Below are 12,374 nucleotides of genomic sequence, written 5' to 3' on the forward strand. Positions count from 1 at the left end.
GAGAAATATTGATCAATGAATGGCCATCGCCCAGCACCATTTGTCTTTCCATTGGCTACGTTCGCATAGTATGCACTATGCATTAGTGAATAGTGATGTCAATCACAGAAAATCAGAACACCGCTACCAAACCAAATACAAACAAAGACCATTGGAAAATACCGAAACCGAACCAATCGGTTGGACTGCAAATATCTATCTTATGCAACATATTCATTAGAAGAATGCCTACGTCTGATTTCTTAGGTGCACGCCGTTACAAATGTATAAAAAACGCACAATGACAGATGACACGAAAATCGAAGTCGCCGAGTGGATTCGAACCACCTACCTCTGAATCACCAGTCCCATACTCTAACCACTTCGCCACGGCGATAATGTACCCCCTATAGCTTAAATGTCAATAAGTTAAAACCTAGCTTCAATAGACGCCACCAGGGCGAGGACCGAAAGTATGACGCCACGCTGACGTCACTCAGGAGGCAAGCTATTGGTTGGCCGATTCGTGTAATACAATTGGCGAATACGCTTCCCGGCGGCGCCCCGCTCCCACCGCAAAAATATGCAAATTCCTTTTGTTCCACAAATAGTGCGGTGAAGTGATAGCCGATTTATCCTTTTCAACAGTGCCATATTGTGTAGAATTGAGCACTTTATTGAACAGCCATCTAGAATCTACATTTCATTGTGAGTATCAATACGAAAACTTGGTGCGAACTCGAAGATTATTGTTGCCAGGCCAGCAATGCCGAATAGGTAACCTGGGAAATATTAACGAATAAGCAAATTGAAATCTGCGACGAGATGGTATTTTAATTCTTCGAATAATTAGTAGCATTGAATAGCCCGTTAAATTTAGTACTAAACATGATTCTAGATTCAATTAACTTTTGCCTTGCTTGTTGGCAAAAGCAATAAATATGCACACATCGCACGCCGCCCTGGACGCACCCATTGCATTAAAATGCGACGTCGGCTAGCGACACTCCTTCTGTTCCACAAAAAGTGCGGTGAAGTGATGGCGGATAGTCCCTCGAATTTGGTGTCATTCTGTGTAGAATTCAACGCTGTATCTAATGCTTGTCTAGAATCGACATTTTATCGTGCACGTCCATAAGAAATTGAAAGAAGCTATATGCCAGAATTGAAGAATGTATAGCCAGCAGTGCCCAAAGGGCCTCTAAATAAAGACAAGTAGGACACATGAAATCTGCGACGAGAGATCAGTATCATTCTTCGAATAATCAGTATCATTGAATTGCCCCTAAAATGTGTTCCCAGTTGCAATTCTAGAACCAATGTACTATTCCCTTATTTATTGGTAACAAACAATCAATTAGCATGCATCGTTCCCGGCGGCGCCCCGCTCCCACCGCAAAAATATGCAAATTCCTTTTGTTCCACAAATAGTGCGGTGAAGTGATAGCCGATTTATCCTTTTCAACAGTGCCATATTGTGTAGAATTGAGCACTTTATTGAACAGCCATCTAGAATCTATTATTACATGGCTCCTGTGTTAATTTGCCATGAGATATTTTTTACTATTGCCCGGCATCAGGTTACTGACCTTTCAGTGTCAGGTTACTGACCTTTCTGAAGGTGAGAAGCGGTTGCCATGTCAACGGTCAATAGTAAGTTGCTCGCGCAGTGGTGTTTGAACAAAAATTCAAATGTCGTAATTTTATCGTCGTTTTCTCAGACTGTTCAGTTTGATTTCGTGATTGGCTAGTCAAGTCATCTAGAACTGGGCCGTCATTTGAACATGTCCGTTCAAATGCCCCGATTTAATTTGTTGGAGCCGCATGAATTGGATGAGCTATTTTCATCGCGCAGGGCTCAGGGCACTAAAAAGGTGATTAAATCAGCAGAAGACGTCTTCATTGAGTTCTTACAAGTAAAAGGCATATCTGTTGAAAGCTGCATGCACAGCAACGATGTCCTGGACAACGCTGTGAAGGAGTTCTTCATTACTGTAAAACGCAAGGACGGCGAACGCTGCAAATCGAAGAGTCTCCACACTCTCAAGTACGGCGTGAAACAGAAAACAGAAACAGAAAACAGAAAACAACTAAGTGTGTGCCGTAGACATGTGACGTGGCTATGATTGTATATCCAATACATTCAATTGTACCATGATATTTGTGTTTGGATATTTTCTTATTACGGGATGAATGAGTAGGTACTAAGTAAAGATTCCGAGAGTTGGCCATGTAATAAAACGAATACTGCATGGGGGAGCGGGCAATAGCAAAAATATTGCCCTCTGTAACGTCACTGTCGCCCTCGGGTGAAGACCTCCACAAGTGCTATTGCCCTCGGCTTCGCCTCGGGCAATAGCACTTGTTTCGGTCTTCACCCTCGGGCGACAGTGACGTCACATCGGGCAATATTTTTTTGCTATTGCCCGCTCCCCCATGCAGTATTCGTATACATTTCATTGTGCGCATCAATACGAAAATTTGGTGCGAACTCGAAGATTATTGTTGCCAGGCCAGCAATGCCGAATAGGTAACCTGGGAAATATTAACGAATAAGCAAATTGAAATCTGCGACGAGATGGTATTTTAATTCTTCGAATAATTAGTAGCATTGAATAGCCCGTTAAATTTAGTACTAAACATGATTCTAGATTCAATTAACTTTTGCCTTGCTTGTTGGCAAAAGCAATAAATATGCACACATCGCACGCCGCCCTGGACGCACCCATTGCATTAAAATGCGACGTCGGCTAGCGACACTCCTTCTGTTCCACAAAAAGTGCGGTGAAGTGATGGCGGATAGTCCCTCGAATTTGGTGTCATTCTGTGTAGAATTCAACGCTGTATCTAATGCTTGTCTAGAATCGACATTTTATCGTGCACGTCCATAAGAAATTGAAAGAAGCTATATGCCAGAATTGAAGAATGTATAGCCAGCAGTGCCCAAAGGGCCTCTAAATAAAGACAAGTAGGACACATGAAATCTGCGACGAGAGATCAGTATCATTCTTCGAATAATCAGTATCATTGAATTGCCCCGAAAATGTGTTCCCAGTTGCAATTCTAGAACCAATGTACTATTCCCTTATTTATTGGTAACAAACAATCAATTAGCATGCATCGTTCCCGGCGGCGCCCCGCTCCCACCGCAAAAATATGCAAATTCCTTTTGTTCCACAAATAGTGCGGTGAAGTGATAGCCGATTTATACTTTTCAACAGTGCCATGTTGTGTAGAATTGAGCATTTTATTGAACAGCCATCTAGAATCTACATTTCATTGTGCGCATCAATATGAAAACTTTGTGCGAACTCGAAGATTATTGTTGCCAGGCCAGCCATGCCGAAAAGGTAACCTGGGAAATATTAACGAATAAGCAAATTGAAATCTGCGACGAGATGGTATTTTAATTCTTCGAATAATTAGTAGCATTGAATAGCCCGTTCAATTTAGTACCAAACATGATTCTAGATTGAATTTACTATTGCCTTGCTTGTTGGTAAAAGCAATAAATATACATACATCGCACGCCGCCCTGGACGCACCCATTGTATTAAAATGCGACGTCGGCTCGACACTCCTGTTCCACAAAACGTGCGATGAAGTGATGGCGGATAATTCCTCGAATCTGGTGTCATTCTGTGTAGAATTGAACCGTGAACGCTGTATCTAATGCTTGTCTAGAATCGACATTTTATCGTGCACGCCAATAAAAATTGATAAAAGCTTGGTATGGCCAGCAGTGCACTCATGGTTCTCCAAATAAAGACAAGCAGGAAAAATAAAATCTGCGACGAGTTATCATTCTCTTTCCTCGAATGGCCGGTATCATTAAAAAGCCCGTAAAATGTATTCCCGGACCGGACACGATTATCGAACCAACGTATTATTCCTTTGTTTATTGGCAACAAACAATCGAGTAGCATACATCGTTCGTGGCGGGGTCCCACTCCTCTCGCGAAACGATGAAACATCCTTCTATTTCACAAATAGTGCTGTGAAGTGATAGCAGAATTATCCTTTTCAGCAGTGCCATATTGTGTATAATTGATTGCTTTATCAAACAGCTATCTAGAATCTGCACATAATTTTGCGCATCGATATGAAAACTTGGTGCGAACCTCGAAGGTATTGGTTGTTGGGCGAGCAATGCCGAATAGGTAAGCCGGGAAATATTAACGAGTAAGGAAATTGAAAGCTGCGACGAGATGTTATTTTAATTCTTCAAATAATTAGCAGCATTGAATAGCCCGTTAAATTTAGTACCAAACTAGGGATTGCAATCCCGGAACGTTTTGCCAATCCCGGGATCCCGAAAGTTTTTATTTCGGGATCCCGGGATCCCGGGATCCCGGTTTTGTCACCATAGGTCGTAAATGATTTCCTACTGACAGATTTTGCGTCTTTTAGCTTACCACAAACAAAGAGGCAACCAAAAGTCATCCTTAGCCCATGTCCATTGCATTAAAAACGATTGAATTTGTGAAGAAAGCGTTTCAATTTCACTAGCACTTATTCCCAACTGGCCTTGATAAACTGTGCATCGACCAGTGCGTTTACTGTCTCGCCATTGAGACAGGTTCCGACACCTATACGCCTCATTTACTCTGCGTCTACGATAGTTGGCATGACAGTTTTAAGCCATTGCTGGTAAGTCTGTCTATTGTAAAACTCGCGATCAGTGTAAGCCAAATTTGGCAGCTCTCTATTTCACAATATTTTCACGACGTCGCTTGGTCACTTCACCTCCTTCCGGTTCCGCTTTTATCACTAATTTCTCTCAGACTATGCTCCAAAGTCGCTTTGAGGGCAGAGTCACTGACAGGGAGAGCTCCACTCTGCCGTACTCAACGTCTGAATCAGTGAGCTCTGCCGTCACTTGCGTGACATCAATGTATGACATCTTTCTGCGACACGAGCTCAACGACTGCCTTGATGGCCTCTTTTCTTCAGGCCACGGACGGACAACTCGGATCCGCTGAACGATCCGTGATCCTGATAAAGATGCTGCAGCACTGATGCTGCAATTTTTGGCGTTCTGGTCCGGGGACCCTTTTTCGTACGTATTTATGCGGCTTAACCACTGTGAGTGATCCCCAGGAGCTACCAACACGGTCGATTGTGGACGGCCGAGACAGGGTGCCAGCTTAATAGTTTCTCTGCTTTATGTCACGCAGTACTATGAGCAGTTTGAACATGACTGGTGCAGCGGCTGCATTTATTTTTTGGTGAAAAACATACTTTTTCGGGATCCCGGGATTGGCGAAATTTCGGGATCGGGATCGGGATTGAAATCCCGCCGGGATCCCGGGATCCCGATCCCGGGATTGCAATCTCTATACCAAACATGATTCTAGATTGAATTTCCTATTGCATTGCTTGTTAGCAAAAGCAAAAAATATACATACATCGCACGCCGCCCTGGACGCACCCATTGCATTAAAATGCAACGTCGGCTCGACACTCCTTCTGTTCCACAAAAAATGCGGTGAAGTGATGGCGGATAATCCCTCGAATTTGGTGTCATTCTGTGTAGAATTGAACGTTGTATCGAATGCTTGTCTAGAATCGACATTTTATCGTGCATGCCAATATAAATTGATAAAAGCTTATGTATGGCCAGCAGTGCTCCATGGGCCTCCAAATAAAGACAAGTAGGAAAATAAAATCTGCGACGAGATATCATTCTCATTCCTCAAATAGCCGGTATCATTAAAAAGCCCGTAAAAAGTGTTCCCGGACAATATTCTGGAACCAACGTATTATTCCTTTGTTTATTGGCAACAATCAATTAGCATGCATCGTTCGCGGCGGCGCCCCGCTCCCATCGCAAATAGGTATGCAATATCCTTTTGTTCCACTAATAGTGCTAAGTGCGGTGAAGGGATTGCAGATTTATCCTTTTCAATAGTGCCATATTGTGTAGAATTGAGCACTTTATTGAAAAGCCATCTAGAATCGACATTTCATTGCACGTATCAACATGAAAACTTGATGCAAACTAGAAGGTTAATGTTGTCAGACGAGCAATGCCGAATAGGTAGGTAGGTACTCATACCTAACCTGGGAAATAGCAAATTGAAATCTGCGACGAGATGCTATTTTAATTCTTCGAATAATTAGTAGCATTGAATAGCCCGTTAAATTTAGTACCCAATATCATTCTAGATTCAATTTACTATTGCCTCGCTTGTTGGCAAAAGCAATAAATCTGTACATATCGCACGCCGCCCTGCTACGCTCCCATTGCGTTAGTATGCAACGTCGCCTCGACATTCCTTCTGTTCCACAAAAAGTGCGATGAAGTGATGGCAGATAATCTCTTAAATTTAGTGTCATTCTGTATAGAATTAAACGCTGTATCGAATACTAATCTAGAATCATATGTCATTGGTGTCCGTCTATGCAAAGTTCCACTGCAAACTTGAATTTTCGCTTCGGAGCGGTCGCCGACGGGCCGAGTGTCACGTGACCCCAATCTCAGGAGCCGGTCAAGGTCACATGACCAGAGATCGGTCAGTAGTTCTCAGATTTACCGCTAGAGTAGCGCCACTTGTATCGATGTCCGCCCTTGGACCGTAACGATGTTTTAGGGCCTTGGGTACAGCCGGTCATCACGCGAGCGGCCAATCGAAGCTCACGGTCCAGCCAGCTGCTCGACATGTCCAGGAGCCAGGAGGCGTGGCGGGTAGTCATGCCATACGGCCTTGGTCATGCCGATGCCGCATACTCGAGGGCCCCCTCTAATGTAGCCGTTGGCCACCGTCCTGAGCTGCTGTTCCTGCAGTCCCCACGACCGGTTCGTCATGGAGCGCAGGTGGGCGATCTGGGGCCTGGTTTTCCTCCTCACACTCGCGCAGTGCTCGCCGAAGTGAAGTAACCTGTCCAGCGTGATGCCGAGTAACTTCAGGTGGGGGCTTCACTTCAGCCCCATCGACTTTGAGTTTAAAGTCGACGGTATCTTTACTCCACTGGGAGAGCGCGAGAGCTTGTGCTGTCTGGCCGGCGATCTTCGTTTTCCAGCGGCGTGTTTAGCTCGCTAGGGTGTCCTTTGCCTGCTGCGCTCTGGCCGTTGTTTCAGGCATCGTGCCTCCTGCACTCATTGTCGCCGTATCGTCTGCTTATGCAAAGACATATGTCCTGGGGACGTGGCGGAGGTCCTCGATGAGGTCGGCGAACCAGAGGGTGAAGAGGGTGGGGGCCAGAACCGGCCCCTGTGGCAGGCCCGCTCGGAACGGGCGCTCCGAGCTGCGCACTTCATTCACCTCGGCTCTGGTTCGGCGGTCCCTCAGGAAGCCGAACACCCAGGTGGCCATACACCTCGGGAGGTGACGGAGTAGAGCACCCGGTGGTCCACGGTGTCGTAGGCGCGACGGCCTTGGGCGCGACTGAAATCGAAAGCCAGGAGGGCGAACCTGTCGGCGGTAGTTCCGTGTCTCGGACGTCCCCGTGGCTTCGGCCGGTTCCAGACGTCTTGAACAGTCTGTATCAGCCTGGCAAGGCTCTCCTCTGCGCCTCGTCCTCGTCGAAAGTCAGCCTGTTCGGTCGGGCGAAACTAGGTGCTCCTTGTCCGCCACGAAGGTCAGTCTTGCAGCGACCATTCTTTCAGCCAGCTTCGCCAGGCGACTGGTGAGGCTGATAGGGCGGTAGCTGCTCACCGAGCCCGGATTCTTGTCAGCATTGGGAATAGGGATGATAAATGCCCTTCTCCAGGTCGAGGGGACGACGGCGGTGTCCCAGGAGCGGTTGATCAGCGACAGGATGACTCCCCGCGCCGCAGGGCCCAGGTGTAGCAGGTGCTCGGCGCACCACTGTCGTCTCGCAGCCACATTTACCCTGTTCATTTGCTCGTTTATTTTTTTTGCGCTGATTTTCACAGAAATTCGTGGTGCAGCGTCTCCACTAACCATCAACACAGGCCTTCGGAGGTAGTCTAACCTGGTGTTTGTTCAAGATCTTCACGAAGTTCGCGATCTTCTGTGCGTTCGTCCGGGCTCTTTTTCTGGGTCTCGCTGCTTCCGCTGTGGGAGATGGTGCGCGACAGCGGTCCTCACCGACTTCCTGGCACTATCCAGCTTCACGCTGAACCAACCGAGGTGAAGAACAGGAGAGTGGTATGATGTCCTGTGGCTCCAGGCCACCGCTGGGTTCCTGTTCCGCGTGGTCTGGATGATCGCTGATCAGGCAGGACCGTCGTGTTTAGTATGTTGATTAAAGGGACTATCCCACCTTAAAAAAAAAATACTGTTTAGGATTCGGAAATGTTACTCATGATATTTTGACGAATTCTGCAAGTTTTTACGCGTTTTGATCGTATACTTTTTGAGATATTGCGACTCTAATATTTCATCGTGACGTCATTTATATCGAATCTGTGACGTAATGAAGGATTTACTTCATGTCAATGTGAGGGGAAATTTGGCAGCAAATATATTTGCTCTCAAATATGACGCGGCTCATACAATAAGAAGAGTGTCTCTGATTGGCTTATTCGTAAATCAAGTGATACTTCGAATAAGTGATACTTCACTTGAATGTGTGACAGGCGTTCAAAAGGCAAATGAGTAATGACGTCATCAAATGATCGTTAATAGTTAAGAGATAGGGCCTTAGCTAAGGCTCACTTTTCAAATGAAGGGAACAAATTTCTTTAACACCACGAAACTGAGGATATTTCGACCAAGATATATAGTGGTTTCTGAACCTGGCCGCCAACTTGGCTATCTCAACTCGGAACTACTGCAAAGGTGGGACAATCCCTTTAAGTGAAAAAGTAAAAATGTAGAAATGTGTGTTTAGTATGTTAATTTAGTATGTATGTTAGGCTGACAACAGCTTGTACCCTTTACCCTTTGCGCGTACCCTGGATGTTGTACCCTTGGTAATGTCCGCTGGTGTGCAATCGGACGCAGACAACAGTGGGGTTAAGTCAGTCAGTACTGTCATTTCCGAATTCAGTACGATGCCTAGATTGAGCGACATGAGGCTCAATGTGCTGCACGCACCTGAGCTGCATTGGTGGTCATCAGCACTGTGATCAGCCTACGCATGACCCAACAGGTAGTGTGTCTCCGTTGACCCTCGTCCCCCTGGCGGGAACGTTCGTGACTATTTCATCCAGGGGTAGCCAGTAACAGTTGGTAGCATTAGGCCAAATGGGCGCTCAAAAACGACTACCTACCCCATAGGGTTTCCATGTTAAATCGGTTAAATCGACCTTTTTCAAGCGAGCCCCACATGTAACCTAAAAGATAAAGTGCCAATATTATTGTGGAGAAAGGTAGCCTCAAGCTTCCTCTACAACCTTCTAATCTAGCGTTTTTTTATGCGGAGGCCATAACAGGCCCAAAAAGCATTGGGCGCTGCTCAAGGTACCAAAAGCCCCTCCATGGGAGCACAAGTTCCTGCGCATGCGCACATTGCCTCAACCCTAAATTAGTGATACTGCCGTAAATTAGTGATACTGCTAATTGACTAGATCAGCCAATCAGCGTCCCCGATTACATTAATAGATGTCGCTAGCATCACGTAAATCCTGCTTGCGAACACATTTTGAGAACGAAACAGCTGCGCCATTTCTGCCTTCCATTGATTCCCATTGACCTCTATAATACCTAGACGGCCCACTCACTACATTTCCCCTTTCCCAAAGCGGCGAAGTGGTCAGAGATTCTTTAACACGCGCAGTGGGAGGGGAGGGGGCATTTCGCCCACCCCTCCTGTTTTTCGCCAATAACTCGCGCCGCAAACATAACATTAATGTGAAATTTTGGCTACCTGGCCAAAATTGAATTGCGGATCTTCTCGTGCAAGAAATAAGAAAATTGGCTCACAAATTTTCTAGCAATAGCGGTGTAAAGTCAAACATTCTGCCGCCGCCGCGGTGCGGCGGCGCGTCGGCCGGCGTCAGCCGCTACGCGCCGCCTGAATTGTAGACTGTGCCGGGGCAGGACGTTTCCGTCTTTACATCGCGCTCCTTACCGCTGATTATATTCGATTCGTGTCAAATTTTGTGTGAAGACTAAGAAATGTACACTGTACAGGCAAGCTTATGGTCAAAGAATTTAAAAAATCGGCCGGTAAAAATTTCAGTTATGAGAGTGTAAACACAAAATTGTGATTGCTGTGCTTCCCGCGTCGGCCGATCACGCTTCAGCCAGCGACATCTTCCCCTTAGCAGCCTTCATAATCAGGGCTGCGGAGTCGGAGTCGGAGTCGGAGTCGGAGTCGGTCGGAGTCGACAGTTGTGACCGGAGTCGGACTCGGAGTCGGAGTCGATTTTAGAAACCCGAGCTGGAGTCGGAGCCGGAGTCACCGAAAATCTGTCGACTCCGCAGCCCTGCTAGGTCTGCGGAGTCGGAGTCGGTCGGAGTAGACAATTCTGCCCGGAGTCGGAATCGGAGTCGGAGCTGGTTTTTGAAGCCGCAGTCGGAGTCGGAGTCGCCGAAAATCCATCGACTCCGCAGTCCTGTTCATAATTGCCATTTTTATTGTTAAATTTACTAGAAAATTCATCATACATTCTCACAAATGTATGTTCTTTCGTATAGTGAAAGAACAAAGAAAATCGGCCGGTAACTTTTTGAGTTATCGGCGTGTAAACGCAAAAAAGTCGCTCCATATTTGACCACATTTGACCGCATTTTACCTTGAAGATATTGACCTAGGGTCATGAAATTCACATACAACAGAGTTCCCTAGGGCCCCCACCTACCATCCAAATTTCGTCTTTCTAGCTTCAGTGGGAGCTGAGATCTAAAGGCGACTCCCCCCCCCCCTTCCACTGGGCGTGTTAACCCGCGCTGGGCCGGGGGGGGGGGGTGTTTGAACACCTCTGCGGTTTTCCGCAGATATCTCAAAAGGTCATGACCTGAGGTCAACTCTGAGGGTATGTTGGCGAAAGAGCGTTAAATGAGCTATCCAATGCGCTTTTTCGCGGCAGTGGCGCAGCCAGGGGGGGGTCAGAGGGTCAGCTGACCCCCCCCCCGAAATTTCTGTCAGGGGCCCGCTCGAGAGAGAGAGAGAGAGAGAGAGAGAGAGAGAGAGAGAGAGAGAGAGAGAGAGAGAGAGAGAGAGAGGGAGGGATGTCCTAATCTAATCGGACGAGCCCGCTTCGAGAAATACCTACTGGGACACCACGGGCCCCCGGGAGAACGGGCCCGGGCCCCCTGGGTGGATGGGACCCGGGCCCCCGATGGATGGTGTCCGGGTCCCCGGGAGAACGGGCCCCGAGCCCCGGGTGGACGGGGCACGGACCCCCCGGGAGAACGGGTCCGGGCCCCCAGGTGGATGGGGCTCGGGCCGACCCCCGGTGGATGGGCCCGGGCCCCCGGGAGAACGGGCCCGGGCCCTCAGGAGAACGGGCCCGGGCCCCCTGGGTGGATGGGGCCCGGGCCCTCAGGAGAACGGGCCCACGCCCGAGTCCCCGGGTGGATGGGGCCCGGGCCCCGGCAGAACGGACCCCGAGCCCTGGGTGGACGGGGCCCGGACCCCGGGTGGATCGGGCTCGGGCCCCCTGGTGAACGGACCCCGGAGCCCCGGGTGGACGGGCCCCGGAGCCTCGGGTGGACGTGGTCCGGGCCCCCGTGTGGATAGGGCCCGGGCCCTCGGGTAAATGGGGCCCGCTAGGGTGACCCGCTTGCTCCGCAACGCGAATAAGGGGTATTTTCGATCGGTGGGCGTTTGGCTGCTATTGTGTCCGTACTCCGTGGGTTATGTATCCGTTTCGGTCGATTGCCTTTTGACGGCTAAGTATTTTGGTTTGGGAAAAATATCCATCGCATTGAGGTGCTCGTGTCTGATAACCATGCGTTCCTATAGAACATGCCAAGTGTATTTTATAACATAGGTTAAGGACGTAATTTATTTATGACGTAAAGTTACCTATTGAAAAATGAAGGCCATCGATGAATTACTATGTAGAGGTTTGAAACATTTATATTTTTAAGAATATTGTTGCTCGTCATGCAAAAGCGATGATTGGATCTTGGACAAAATTGTATGCTCTTTTCAACTATGCCATTTTCAATAGTCAAACGTACCAGGTTATGCAGCAAAACCCGTGTAATTAAGTAAGTCATGAACAAATTATGTTAGTTTTGATCACAGATGATGTCTTTATACATTTAGGCGAGTCGGGTCAGGTCAGGTAAGGTCAGGTCAACCAGTAGGGATCGTGACGGGTATTCGTAGTGCATACGTGTCAACCGCCTCTGACAGCTTCGTAACATGTTACGAAGGCACCAAAACTACTTCTTAAATGTTCAAATGGCTGCTAAATTCGAATTCAGCTAACAAAAACTAGCCTAGAAACATGCATAGCTTGAAAAGTGTACTGAGGTCCTCATAGGTCAATGACCTGATCTGACCTTCAGGTGACATTGACATCCACCCTT

This window comes from Amphibalanus amphitrite, unplaced genomic scaffold, assembly GCF_019059575.1.
Source record: "Amphibalanus amphitrite isolate SeventyFive unplaced genomic scaffold, NRLGWU_Aamphi_draft 000511F_arrow, whole genome shotgun sequence".
NCBI classification, from domain to species: Eukaryota; Metazoa; Arthropoda; class Thecostraca; order Balanomorpha; family Balanidae; genus Amphibalanus; species Amphibalanus amphitrite.